Source organism: Coregonus clupeaformis, unplaced genomic scaffold (assembly GCF_020615455.1).
Source record: "Coregonus clupeaformis isolate EN_2021a unplaced genomic scaffold, ASM2061545v1 scaf1677, whole genome shotgun sequence".
NCBI lineage: Eukaryota > Metazoa > Chordata > Actinopteri > Salmoniformes > Salmonidae > Coregonus > Coregonus clupeaformis.
In genome coordinates, this window is record NW_025535131.1 from 103,413 (window position 1) to 118,997 (window position 15,585).

At 43.2% G+C, this 15,585-nt stretch overlaps 1 pseudogene; it reads left to right on the plus strand.

Annotated features, from left to right (window-relative positions):
• The first annotated feature begins 387 nt into the window (after positions 1-387).
• LOC123487364 lies at positions 388-8,308 on the plus strand (annotated as a pseudogene).
• Positions 8,309-15,585: the final 7,277 nt, after the last annotated feature.

Here is a 15,585-nt window from a genome sequence, read left to right on the forward strand (position 1 = left end):
TTAACAATGAACTAGACCTTTATTGCTCCTGTATGAGAAGACAAATATGCTCCTCTGCGGTTCATTAAGTTCATTAAACTAAATCAAGTGAGTGAAAAGTGCTGAGGCGAATGCCTGCTCACCACATGTTTGCCAGTAGCCCTGGTAATGAGTGATGTGATAGAGAGGCTCAAAGATTACTATTTACATACACTTTGGTTATTATTTTTACTACACCTCTCTCTCGCGCTCTCGCGCTCTCGCTCTCTCTCTCTCTCTCTCTCTCTCTCTCTCTCTCTCTCTCTCTCTCTCTCTCTCTCTCTCTCTCTCTCTCTCTCTCTCTCTCTCTCTCTCTCTCTCTCTCTCTCTCTCTCTCTCTCTCTCTCTCTCTCTCTCTCTGGCCAGCAGATGAAGCCAGTCTTTCTTCCAGCACTGTCCCCGCATCGCCACTCTGCGGCGGTACCCATGGCAATGAGATGTCGGGCGTGTACCTGGTGAGGAGCTGCAGAGGCAGAAACTTAACAAAGGCAGGGTCGGCGACCTTGACCTGATCATATCCAACCCGTACGGTCAAGTGTGCAAAAGATACACCGACATGGACCTCAACCGTTGTTTCACCGACGCCATACTAAGGTACAGGTTGTCGCAAGCACAAATGAAACTGTACATGCAAACAGTATGATCCATAAAGGGATAACAACTACAAATTTATCTTCTTACCTCTAACAAAGTATGGACCTGTTGGCAAAATAACTATTCAGGTGTGAACTGTATGAATCAAGATGAGTTCTTACAACTATATGTAAAGAAAGCCAATAATAACACAATGCATTGTAAAGAGACAAGGAAACATACACAATATAGCTTCAATATAATATATCCCTCTACTGTGGAGTCCATTGAGTTAACAATGTGGTCATGGCAGCATTTCTGGAGAAATATCTTTGGATATTGTTTTGGAACATTCTGAACCTTGCAGCCTGGGCTGGAATGTGCCTGGCCACCAAGGGCCTACTTATCTGAACAGTCTAATGCAGGTTTTTGCAGAAATGGGACTATATCATAATGAATATTAGTTCTTAGTACTTAATTGATACTCAAGATTTACTCAAACCTACAGAGCTAAAGGGATGGCATCCCAAAGAGTTGGTGGCATTTCTTCTCCCCTCTCAGTCTCTCACCAGCAAAGATGAGTAGTTGGTATTCTTCCACGCCAAAGCGATACACCTTTCTTCTGAAGTATGCACACTCGTTCACGCTCTCGTTCTCTGTCTCCCTTCTCTCTCCTCTCTCTCCACACACATCCACCTCTCTCTCCCTCCCTAGTTCACCTGTGTTGGACGCCACCACGTGCGAGGTGAGGCGTGCCCAGGGCTGAACACTCTACTGGGGCCAAGGGCAGCGTTGGGGCCATGGACCTCAGTGTGCTGACCTCCATAACACCACAGCAAACATGGGCCTCAGTCTGATCTCCTACTCTGACCAAGACTGGTCATCTTGCACATCTATAGACAAATCCAGGTGACCAGAGCTTCAGTTCAGATTCAATTGAGAAACTGATCCAAGACCTGTACTTTGAAACAATGTACCCTTCTCCTTAGTTGTACTGCCAGCCTCCAATGCCAGGCTATCAAATATGCTCTCTAGAGTCAAAAGTGATCTTAATCTGTTTTCGTGCGAGAGCATTAGATTAAATGGAATGAAGATTGATCTGTTTTAAAGGGGAAGTGGATGGTTAATCCTGACTGTTGCTGTCTTTGAGACAATATGTAGATTGGAAGCATTACTGTCTGGAAGGGAAACAATTGATTCTGTCTGTTGCTGTCTCTAACCATCCACACTGTGTAAAAAAAAAAAATCATGACAGCTGTGATGAAACAGGAAGTTTTAGTACAATTTTTTAAATGCCGACAGATCATTTGTTCCTTCGATATGGTGGGATATTTTGTGTGCGATAAAAAATTAATAATCGAGAAATGGCAGTGAAACACATTGAATGCGCAAATATTGATATAATAACCATCATGTCTAAGTAAACTTGGAGTCACACGGTGATATGGTGAAGTGGTCCTCTCCTGTGACTCGGGAAACTATGCAGTTTATTAGGTTACAGATGAAATTACTTATGATGAACTTCACAGGGTGGTGAAAGTGCACAGTGATATGATCTTGATGCTCCCTTTCCAATAATTATAGAGAGTCTGATTCTGGTGACATGATGATCGATGCTTGACGCCATTTGACAAATAGAAAATATCCATAATAATCTATGTAAGTAGACTAGCCTACCCACACAGCCTACCCCACAGCCTACCCGCACTGTCTGCGGCGAGCTGTTGTGCTGCTACTGTTGGCAAGAGCGTAAATGCCAAGCACAGAGTAGGTACATTTGCTATTTAACGCATAACAGTTATGGTGACAAAACTATCCGTAGAGTTGAACATGTGATGGAAACACATTGTGTGCTACTATTGTAAGGGTTGTGGTGAGGTGTGACCCATGTGCGGTGCATGATAGAGAGTAGGCAGCAGGCAGAGATGTTGAAACAAGAATCTTTACAGGTGGTCCCGAAGCCAGGATACAAAATAGCGAGACTGAAATAATAAAGAAACAAGGAGAACACTTCTCAGTACCTGTACATAACTATCTCCGATCAGACACTGATTAGTACTGCTGAGCATAGAGAAACTAGCAGAGAAAACTGAACAAGGGAACACAGAGGAAGTGAGGGGCATAAATACACAGGTGAACAGGCTAGACACAGGTGACTCCAATAGGATGATGATTAGTCCAGACTGTGAGTGAGGAGGTGCCTAAGGTTGGCGGAGGAGGACACCTGGTGGATCGCCCCGGAACTGCGACCCCCTCCTGTAACACACTATGTCATCATACACTAATTTTTATCTGCAAGTCCGTTTGGGTTGAAACACACCACTGGTGGGAAAATTGGCATATTGTCTTACATGCGTTTAGAATATGACTTATGAAAATCTGTTGCTCAATTGGATGGAAACTTAGCTACTTGAATTACAATGCTGGCTGGACTTATCCAAAGTTGGAGTGTATAATTTCAACATGACTCTATTGCTTTCTTAAAGGGGAAGCGCATGCACCCATCCCACCGGTTTCTGCGGAGAAGGGCTTCATCTGACTTCTATAATCTGGGTTCTACTGGAGTGTAAAGGTTTAATCTGTTGTGTTCTCAGAGGAAGATAACCTCAGCGCCCGTGAGGTTTATCCTGCTCTGGATCTACCCTTAGCTGATGCCTACTCTCCAGGACTCCTGGGCAAGCATAGCTTCTGTAAGTGTTTGTATTTGTGCTGTGTGTTCATGGGAAACACATCATGCAATCTTCTTCCTGTCATTGGAAACCAGTGTATTGTCAGTATGTTTTCCATTTACATGACAAGCGTATTCATTCTGGTGCTGTCACTCCCAGCGATAGAGGTGGGACCTCAACCCCATGGTGTGGTCGGAGCCGAATCTTCACACATCATGAAGGGCGGTCGGCCAGACACTAATTGGGTGTGCTTCAGCTCCAGGTGCTTCAACTCCCATCGTCCGTAAACATTTGCTGAGCCCTCACATCAGCCTACACGCAGAATACACCACCCTCGATCATCGCTACCTAGCCTACTGCCTTGGTCAAGAACAAGAATAACATTATACATCATTCATATCTACAAGCATCTAGCTCCCATTACCAGGAACAGATAGAAGGAGATTTTCTTCATGCACATGGGCCTACCATTTCAACACTATGCTGTTGGTCTTCACTGCATTTATGGTTATTGGATTTTGCGTATTTTTTCCTATCGTGTGTACTATAACTGGCACTCTGCTCGTTTATCGTAATGTATATGTACAGTGAGGGAAAAAGGTATTTGATCCCCTGCTGATTTTGTGTGTTTGCCCACTGACAAAGAAATGATCAGTCTATAGTTTTAGCTTGGTAGGTTTATTTGAACAGTGAGAAGACAGAATAACAACAAAAAAAATCCAAAAGCATGTCTAAAAATGTTATAGAATTGATTTTGCATTTTAATGAGGGAAATAAGTATTTGACCCCCTCTCAATCAGAAAGATTTCTGGCTCCCATGTGTCTTTTATACAGGTAATGAGCTGAGATTAGGAGCGCACTCTTAAAGAGTGCTCTAATCTCAGTTTGTTCCACCTGTATAAAAAAGCACCTGTCCACAAGCAATAAATCAATCAGATTCCAAACTCTCCACCATGGCCAAGACCAAAGAGGCTCTCCAAGGATTTCAGGGACAAGATTGTGAAAAAGACCTACACAAGGCTGGAGATGGGCTACAAGACCTTTGCTCAAGCAGCTTGGTGAGAAAGGTGACAACAGTTGGTGTGATTATTTTGCAAATGGAAGAAACACAAAAAACTCAATCTCCCCCGGCGGGCTCCATGCAAGATCTCACCTCGTGGAGTTGCAATGATCATGAGAATGGTGAGAATCAGCCCAGGAGCTACACCAGAGGATCTTGTCAATGATATCAAGGCAGCTGGGACCATAGTCACCAAGAAAACAATTGGTAACACACTACGCCGTGGAAGGACTGAAATCCTGCAGCGCCCGCAGAGTCCCCCTGCTCAAGAAAGCAGTATACAGGGCCGTCTCAAGTTTGCCAATGAACATCCTTGAATGATTCAAGAGGAGAAATGGGTGAGAGTGTTGTTGTCAGATGGGACCAAAATCGAGCTCTTTGGCATCAACTCAACTCGCCGTGTTTGGAGGAGGAGGAATGCTGCCTATGACCCCAAAGAACACCATCCCCACCGTCAAACATGGAGGTGGAGGCAGTATAGCTTTGGGGGTGTTTTTTTCTGCTAAGGGGACAGGACAGCTTCACCACATCAAAGGGGCGATGGACGGGGCCATGTACCATCAAATCTTAAGTTGAGAACCTCCTTCCCCTCAGCCAGGGCATTGAAAATGGAGTCGTGGATGGTATTTCCAGCATGACAATTACCCAAAACACACGGCCAAGGCAACAAAGAGTGGCTCAAGAAGAAGCATTAAGGTCTCGAGTGGCCTATCCGGTCTCCAGACCTTAATCCCATAGAAAATCTGTGGAGCGTGAGCTGAATGTTCGAGTTGCCAAAGCGTCAGCCTCGAAACCTTAATGACTTGGAGAAGATCTGCAAAGAGAGTGGAACAAAATCCCTCCTGAGATGTGTGCAAACCTGGTGGCCAACTACAAGAAAAAGTCAGACCTCTGTGATTGCCAACAAGAGTTTTGCCACCAAGTACTAAGTAATGTTTTGTACAGGGGTCAAATACTTATTTCCCTCATTAAATGCAAATCAATTTATAAAAAAAATTTTACATGCGTTTTTCTGGATTTTTAGTTGTTATTCTGTCTCTCACTGTTCAAATAAACCTACCATTAAAATTATAGACTGATCATTTCTTTGTTAGTGGAGCAAGCGTACAAAATCAGCAGGGGATCAAATACTTTTTTTCCCTCACTGTATGTATCAAGACAAGTTCCCTTTCAAGAGAAAGTACGTTTTCTATTCTATTCTAGTCATTAACCAAATACAAACCTTCTCTCATCTTCTCTCCCTACCAGGAAGTGCCTTTGAAGGTGGTGAGGTGGGCAGCGATGTGTACACCTTTGTGAAGAGTATAGACTACCCAAGAGACCCAGAGACCAATCAAATCACTGCTGCCAACATCCCCAACTACAGGTTCAGGAACATTCTGCCGTTGTATATAATTGAACCTAGCTGCAGTTGGTTAAAGTCCTGTTACATTAACCCTTCAATGCATAGCCGCCCAGGAAGTAGGGGGCGCTGGGGGTGGGAGCAGCACCCCCTCATAAATTGAAATAATTTAGCCAAATTTAGGCTCTAAAAAAATGTTTTCTCCCAAGATGATATTACTCCTGTCTCAACAGACATCAATAAAATAATTCAAAATACTACACCAGAGAACATAATTTAGCTACTGAGAAGGATAAATAGCTTTTAAAAAATAGCTGTGGAGTCCACTTACAGTTGGGAAGTCGCAATTTGGGCAGCATGCGAGCCAAATATAAAAGCTGGCTTGTTGAGTTGTGGCCATAGATACAAACCATTGAAGGATTTTGTCTAACCCTGACACTTTGACTGTTAAACTCACTTGGGTACACTAGCAATAACTGACAGTCACATGACTTGAATGGGAACTTTACCATCTATGGATTATATTTCTATGGTTGGTTGAAGCTGTTATTTCACAAATTTCAAAAATACAATATCGAGAAAAACTTGGGTTTACCGTTTGAAAAGCAAATGCCTACTGCTGAAAAGAGGAGAAGAATATTTCTGTAGAAGCTTTAAAATATACTATATATTCTGAGTGAAAAGCACTTTTTTCAAAGTAATATCTTGATATATTACCACGAGCTCATCGGCCATCACCGGTGAGTTGCCTATGCTTCATCTTCATCATTTGGTGAATCAGTGTCACTGAGAATATTATTTTGTAGCTTCTGTAGCCAATAACTATATACTGTATATAATATATATCAGGGTTTCGTTATGACAACTTGGCGCCCTGACAAGTGATTGGGAAGATTTTTATCTATCAGACATTTGAGAAATGTGCCGGTCATCCATATGCATTGGGTGCCTAACCCATTAGGGAATCCATCAACGCAGCCAGCACCATCAATAAACTAAGAAGACCAGTAGCCTATCTGACAAGGATAAAGTAATACATGTTGGTGTTGTAACATGACGTATAATTACAAAGACACTATTCCTTGTGTTTCCATGTGTAGCATATGCAAAATGTATAGCCTATTGTTTTATTGTTATTTACTTTCCTAAAATAATAATTGTGTCCACCTCATGGTTCAGCTGTCGGAGATTTCTGCAGTAAATGCATCAGGGCATTGCATAGGCTTATAGGCTTGGCGTCTATAGCCCTGTATGATATTAGTTTGAAAATAATAAAGGAAGAGAAGCTTAAGGCCAAGACCCCAGAGAGATGCCGGTGGCATGCTACGACACCCGACATGCATCTCTTTCACCCTTGCTGTCAGATAGGCTACTGTATCTGCTATACAGATATAGGCGTACAGAAGCAGACTCATTCGATTTATTTTTCTAAAAGATAATCACTTACATTAGTCGTTATAGGATAACCCTGGTAGGCCTGGTAGGCCACCATCAGCTCTACTGTTGAGTTAGTTGGAGCACCATAGTGCACTGTACCTTCATATCATAGGCCTTCAGTATAATAGACTAACAGCCACAACACACCAAATCTTCACAAAGGTTTCAACATTTTATTAGGGTAATATCAAAAGTAAGTCAAGCCATTGTTTATAGGAAAATATGAGAGAATATTATATAACGGCAAAACCACAACATTACAGTTGGAGCTTAATTTGGCCAAAGAAAATGGCTCAACAGAATTAAACAAAACACTTGTGAACTTGTTTAAACCTTCATTACAGTTCGGTCTATATTGCCGAAATGGGCTAGTGCCTACCATACCGAACACCACCAACAGCAATAGGCTAAGGATATTTATTTTACAAAAGGCCTACTTATAACATACAGTATCTTAAAGTAAATACAGAGCACATCATTAAAAAGGCAGAGCGAACTTAATTTAGCCAACATAAATGTATCAACAGAATGTAACAAAATACGTTTCACATATTTAAAGAACTGGTTTAGATTAATATAATAAGCCTACAATAATAAACAATTACATTTACATTTTAGTCATTTAGCAGGCGGCTCTTACAGTTAGTGAGTGTATACATTTTCATACTGGCCCCGGAGAATCAAACCCCCAACCCTGGCGTTGCAAGCGCCATGCTCTACCAACTGAGCTAACGGGGCCAATAATGATAAAACAAATTCTTATGAATATGAAAACATTTATATAGTTCCAAAATTGCATCCTACCTGAATATTAGCGCGTTGCCCCTGAATTTTGACATTTTTTGTTTCAGACTCTGCTAAAAAAAAATCCCCATGTGTGGACATCCTAAAACTTGGTCTGCTCAACTGTATGCCCAGTACACAAATGCTTGATTATAGATGCGTGCAATGCTTTTACATGATAAAGGGACCCCCCCCAAAGCATGCTGATGTGACTACTTTCTCTCCAGGACCGTGACTTCTGCCTCCTCCATCCGGGAGATCCAATGTTCCTGATGTTTTCTGGGGAGATAGTGAAGTACGAAGGAGAAGAAGTCCTCCATCCCTACTTTGTTGAGCAAGTGTGCATACTATGAGAAGAGTATTGCCTTCCCACCTGTACGAAAGATGACTCTGGCTATCCCCCCCTTACTAGTGAAGAGAGATTGATGAAGGAAGGGGGGAGGAAAAGAGAGACAATTTTGAAGAGCGGGAGAACCAAAGGGTAAAAAAATGCACAGAACCTTAAGAATTAACTAACTAGTCCTTAACCTCATTTTTTCAATTGATTTTTTATTCCATTGCTTTTAATCATCACTAAATGACCTCAGGAATACTGTATGTGAAATTATGCACAGTTCAATGCAATGTGATCTAGTATTTCAATTAAACATGTACATTTTTTGTTTAATTAGTTGTCTTCATAGTGATGTAATGTGTTGCATTTCACTGCTCTGTTTTTAATCTTGTGTTCTCGAGGTACAGACCACACCTTTAAAGATAGTTTAATGCAGGAAAAAGTTACAAGGTACACTATATATACAAAAAGTATGTGGACACCCCTTCAAATTAGTGGGTTTGGCAATTTCAGCCACACCGGTTGCTGACAGGTGTATAAAATCGAACACACAGCTAGCTTAATCTCCATAGACAAACATTGGCAGTAGAACGGCCTTACTAGAAGAGCTCAGTGAGTTTCAATGTGGCACCGTCATAGGATGCCACCTTTCCAACATAAGTCAGTTCTTCAAATTTCTGCCCTGCATAGTGCTTGCCCGGTCTACTGTAAGTGCTGTCATTGTGAAGTGGAGACGTCTAGGAGCAACAGCGGCTCAGCCGCGACGTGTTTCGCTCACAGAACGGGACCGGCCGAGTGCTGAAGCGCGTAGCCCTAAAATCGTCTGTCCTCGGTTGCAACACTCACTGCAAGTTTCAAACTGCCTCTGGAAGCAACTTCAGCACAATAACTGATCGTCGGGAGCTTCATGAGAAAGTGGGTTTCAATGGCCGACGCCGCGCTATGGAAGCCTAAGATCACCTTGCGCAGGTGGTGGAGGAATAATGGAGGATTGGTGGAGGAATAATGGTCTGGGGCTGTTTTTCATTGTTCGGGCCAAGGCCCCCTTAGTTCCAGTGAAGGAAATCTTAACGCTACAGTGTAGCTCAATTGGTAGAGCATGGCGCTTGTAGCGCCAGGGTAGTGGTTCGATCCCAGGACCACCCACATACGTTAAAAATGTATGCACACACACATTACTGTAAGTCAATTTTAGGATAAAAGTGTCACTGCTAAATGGCATATTATTATTATTATTATACAATGACATTCTAGACCAACTTCACTAATGCTCTTGTGGCTGAATGGAAGCAATTTCCTGTAGCAATGTTCCAACATCTGGTGGAAAGCCTTCCCAGAAGAGTAAGGCTGTTATAGCCGCAAAGGGGGACCAACTCCATATTAATGCCCATGATTTTGGAATTAGATGTTCGGCGAGCAGGTGTCCACATACCTTTGGTCATGTAGTGTATGAATGCAGAATGTCGTCATGCAGAAATGAGGTTGAAGTTGGCATGAAGTTGGATGATTGATAGGTAGTTGTAGAATGAAAGCATCTTGGTGGACGTCGTCCAGAGGTGAGTGTCGTAGCATCGAGAGAACCCTGGATGATTAAAGGAGCATAATGGTTCGGAATGGTTGAAGGAGTGTGATGATGGTTGAAGGGCGTGATGGTTTTGGGAGGATGGTTGTAGTGGAGGTAAATCTGGTATTGGGAAGATGAAGACTGAGTGTTTGGGGTGGGAGTCTGGTGGTATCTGCTTCTCGGCGCAGAGTTAATGTATCTGGCAAAAACAAGAAAAGCAGAGAAGGGAGGTGGAGAATGCGAAATGCTACAGAAGATCCCTTTGGTAACAGGAACTGGATTGGGTGATATATACAGCCACTGATTGGCGAATGGGAGTTGTAAATCAAATCAAATCAAATTGTATTTATCACATACGCGTGTTTTAAATATGTTGATTGCGGGTGTGTTGAAATCTTGTGCTTCTAGCTCCGACAGTGCAGTAAATCTAACAAGTAATATTTAACAATTTCACAACATATACCCAATACACACAAATCTAGTAAGAGAATGGGAATTTAAGAATATATATACATGTATGGACAAGCAATGACAGAGCGGCATGGACTAAAGATACAGTAGAATATTATAGAATAGAATACAGTACATACATGAGATTAGATGAGTGAAGTGCAAGAATGTAAAGCATTATTAAAGTGACTAGTGTTCCATTTCTTAAAGTAGCCAGTGATTTCCAAAGGCAGCAGCAGCCTCTAATGTTCTAGTGATTGCTATTTTAACAGTCTCGGATGTGCCTTGAGATAGAAGCTGTTTATCATTCTCTCGGTCCAAGCTTTGATGTACCTGCTGACCTCGCCTTCTGGATGATAGGGAGGTGAACAGGCAGTGGCTCAGGTGGTTGATATCCTTGATGATCTTTTTGGCCTTCCTGTGACATCGGGTGCTGTATAGGTGTTGGAGGGCGGGTAGGTTGCCCCCGGTGTCGTTCGGCAGACCGCTACACCCTCTGGAGAGCCCTGCCGGTTGCGGGCGGTGCAGTTGCCGTACCAGGGCGGTGATCTACAGCCCGACAGGATGCTCTCAATTGTGCATCTGTAAAAGTTTGTGAGGGTTTTAGGTGCCAAGCCAAAATCTGCTTCCAGCCTCCTGAGGTTGAAGAGGCTATGTTAGCGCCTTCTTCACCACACTGTCTGCGATGGAGTGGACCATTTCAGTTTGTCAGTGATGTGTACACCAAAGGAACTTGAAGCTTTCCACCTTCTCCACTGCGGTCCACGTCGTGTGGATAGAGAGTGCACCCTCTGCCGTTTCCTGAAGTCCACAATCATCTCCTTTGATTTGTTGACGTTGAGTGAGAGTTATTTTCCTGGCCACCACACTCCCAGAGCTCCTCACCCTCCCTCCCTGTACTACTGTTGTGTGCGTCTGCAAACTTGATGATGATTGAGTTGGAGCGTGCTTGGCCCACAGTCATGGGTGAACAGGGAGTACAGGAAAGAGGCTGAGCATGACCACCTTGTGGGCCCCAGTGGTGAGGATCAGCGAGAAGTGGAGATATTTCCTACCTTCACCAACTGGGGGCGCCCCATCAGAAGTCCAGGGCCCAGTTGCACAGAGGCGGGGTTCAGACCCAGGGCCTCGAGCTTAATGATGAGCTTGAGAGTGGGTACTATGGTGTTGAATGCTGAGCTATAGTCAATGAACAGCATTCTTACATGAGGTATTCCTCTTGTCCAGATGGGGGATAGGGCAGTGTGCAGTGTGATGGCGATTGCATCGTCTGTGGATCTATTAAGGCGGTAAGCAAATTGAAGTGGGTCTAGGGTGACAGGTAAGGTAGAGGTGATATGATCCTTGACTAGTCTCTCAAAGCACTTCATGATGACAGAGGTGAGTGCTGCGGGCGATAGTCATTTAGTTCAGTTACCTTTGCTTTCTTGGGTACAGGAACAATGGTAGCCATCTTGAAGCATGTGGGAACAGCAGACTGGGAAAGGGAAAGATTGAACTGTGTCCGTTGGCTTACAACAGCCAGCTGGTCTGTGGCTGCATGCTCTGAAGGGCGCGGCTAGGATACCGTCTGGGCAGTAGCCTTGCGGGGGTTAACTGCTTAAATGTCTTACTCACGTCGGCCACAGTCCTTGGTAGTGGGCCTCGTTGGTGGCACTGTGTTATCTCAAAGCGGGCAAAGAAGGTGTGTAGCTTGTCTGGAAGCGAGACATGGGTGTCGGCAGCGTGGCTGGTTTTCCTTTTGTAGTCGTGATTGTCTATAGACAATTGCCACATACGTCTGGTGTTTGAGCCATAAGTGCGACTCCACTTTGTCTCTATACTGATGTTTTGCCGGTTTAATTGCCTTGCGGAGTGAGTAGCTACACTGTTTGTATTTTGCCATATTCCCAGTCACCTTGCCATGGTTAAATGCGATTGGTTTGTAGCTTTCAGGATTTTGCCGATCTGCCTTCTATCCACGGTTTCTGGTTAGGAGTAGTTAGAGATAGGTGTTTGTTGTCAAGAGGGAAGGAGATGTAAATTGTTTCAGGTGTGGTCTTTCCTCCCAAACTTTAGTTATGTTATACACAACACCATTTAATTATTTAAAAACACACTTCACGCACATACAATATTAACACTCAGACAGCCAGACCAGTCTCATAGGTGAACTTTATTCTTATGGAAACAACTATGCAGTGTACTTTAGGTATAGTTACATATAAAAACTCTTACAAAAGCCACAAGGTGTTTCAACACATTGATACACTTCATAAAATGTGTCCTGGTAAACCATATCCAAATAAACCAAGCGTACTTGGAGTTAGTGCCAGTTGTCTTGTCATTAGTAGTTTCAAGCTGGCTTCAAACACTGTGGCTTCAGAAAAACCTAAGTATTGAACTACATTTACTTCAACATAACAGAAAATATATAATAAACATCAGAGGAGATCAAAAACACAGCTTAGCTAAAGCGTCATCAAAACAACACAGGATAAAATGTCTTCACATTCAAATAAAGACAATAAATATGGATGACAATGGCAAAAGTGGATTACATTCCAAGGTGACATTCAATCAGCAATGACACAAAAATTAAGCAAAAAAATTCTCATCAGCTGAAAAAAAAAATGAAATGTAGGCAAATGGGGCCAAAGTCACTACAACGCTCTACAGATAACAACACTTCAAAACCATAAAAAAACTGTTTCGTTTAGGAAAACCCACAAAAAAAGGCTAAAATTATCTATCCATGCAGTGATGCAAAAAGCGTTCATTCAGAAATGGTAGGAATGTCAACAGAGAAGCAAAGGCAAAATATGACTCCAATGGATTTGTTAACTTGTGTTTTAAAAAGCATTGCTAAAGATGTACCTACAAACAAAGGTTTCAAGAAAAACACAATAGCAGCACCTCTCACCTTCTCATGTAATCAACCACAGGGTTTGTTATACCTGATGCACATACGATGCACGTGCTGCTGGAACCAAATTAATCTTAAAAATCAAATCAAATTAACCACTTGTCTCTATGACAGTGAATCTCTTAGGATATGTTTATACAGGTGATGTCTCGTTTGAGGTTTTATTGGCTAGTGTCAGCTGTCAAACAGTTGTGCTTAAGGTGGAGTGATTGTTTTGTGTCCACCTGAAGAGTGGTGCAGGTGGAGTTAAGGTGGAGTGCTTCTTTAGGCCACCCTGTGGGGTGTAGTTAGGTGTAGTGAAAGTTTAGTCACCCTAAAATCTGTCAATCAGGTATAGTAAACCGGGAGGATTGTCATGACATCAATGTAAAGCGTAGTTGTTGCAGTGAATCACTGGGCCACCTGAGCTTTTCATGCCTCGTCCTGGTGAGGCCAGTGTACAGGCTTTTTTCCTTGCCCAGCACTATATCGCGAGTTGTGTTCAGTAGGGCACAAAGTTGTAGAGCCTTCCAGATACTTTGACATGAAGAGTAGAACATGTCAGCTCTAGTATCACATTTCTATTTGCAATGTTTCAGTGCGTTGCACCACCTGAGACGTGACAGCTACGGTGCTGGGCTAAGACAGATGTGAACACTAATAGGCCTTCCAGAGCATAGGGGTATCCTACGAAGCAAGCTAAAACTACTCAGGGTTTTCCTAAATTAACCAGCCTCTTTATTTTATTACTTTAGTGAATGCCGTCTTTAATGTGCTTATCAATGCACAAGCACTTTCTTCCACTCCTATCAATATTTATTTATTTATTAAGTTATACAAAAGTGTTACATTAAATGAAGTTTAAAAATGCATTCTGTCATTACTAAATGTGTAAAGTAATACAATTTTTTCACACAGAACATTTCATTAAATACAAAAATATTGAATCATTCATTTTACATTACACATTTAGTCATTTAGCAGACGCTCTTATCCAGAAGCGACTTACAGGAAGCAATTAGGGTTAAGTGCCTTGCTCGGGCACATTTACATCATTTGTAGATGCTCTTATCCAGAAGCGACTCACCAATTTGTGATGCATTAAAACACTATACCATTTTTTTTTTTTTTGAAGGTAGAAGGATTACTTTATCCTATCCCAGGTAATCCTTAAAGAGGTGGGGTTTCAAATGTCTCCGGAAGGTGGTGAGTGACTCCGCTGTCCTGGCGTCGTGGGGGAGCTTGTTCCACCATTAGGTGCCAGAGCAGCGAACAGTTTTGACTGGGCTGAGCGGGAGCTATGCTCGCGAGGAAGAGAGCCAGCAGGCCAGAGGTGGATGAACGCAATGCCCTCGTTTGGGTGTAAGGACTGATCAGAGCCCGAAGGTACAGAGTGCCCGTTCCCCTCACTGCTCCATAGGCAAGCACCATGGTCTTGTAGCGGATGCGACTTCAGCTGGAAGCCAGTGGAGTCAGTGCGGAGGAGGGGGTGACGTGAGAGAACTTAGGAAGGTTGAACACCAGGCAGGGCTGCGGCATTCTGGATGAGTTGTAGGGGTTTAATGGCACAGGCGAAGGAGGCCAGCCAACAGCGGTTGCAGTAGTTCAGACGGGAGATGACTTGAGAAGTCGTGCGTCTTCCTCAAATGAAAAGGGATGACGATGCAATCTTTGATAGAGAGAATCTGATTTCGTCAGTCCTCAACTCACGGCTCAGTCATTTCATTCAGAGTAAGTGGAGTTAACTGCAAGTTAGCCTGCTTTGAAACGGAGTTAGTTCTGAAGGATTAATTGCCATAGAAAAGGTGAGCCACTAGTATGAATGGAATCCTGAATTGAACTCGGAGTTAACCAAAAATTACCTTGCTAACTACTAAAAGAATATGCTTCCAAGTAAGGATGCCTCAGGAGTATAGATCATTGTTGTGTAGACTGCCATTTAGGATTAGTTTAGGGTCACATTCAGTAAAACATGCCATTTATAAATCCAGGCTCTGCCGTGGCAGCGCGACCGGGAGACCCATGGGGCGGCGCACAATTGGCCCAGTGTCGTCCAGGGTAGGGGAGGAATGGCCGGCAGGATGTGGCTCAGTTGGTAGAGCATGGCGTTTGCAAGCGCCAGGGTTGTGGGTTCGATAAAAATAATGTTTGTGGCACTAGCTGTAAGTACGCTCTGGATAAGAGCGTCTGCTAAATAAACTAAAATGTAAAATGTAAATATAAAATGTTTAGAAAAGCATTAGCCATTTCATTAAAACAATCTCACCTTCTACAAATTGGAGTCTGCATGTGACTTAAAACGCACTCTACAACTTCACATTTTCCATTTATAAACGCCATGCTCTTACACAGACGCAACCCTGACGTATAAAAGCCCAGTCTCTTCAGGCCACCCGGTGGCGGTCATGCGGGTGTAGTTCTGGCGGTGGCTCGGCCCACAGGAAGGGCGGCAGCCGTCATCTGCAGCGGCG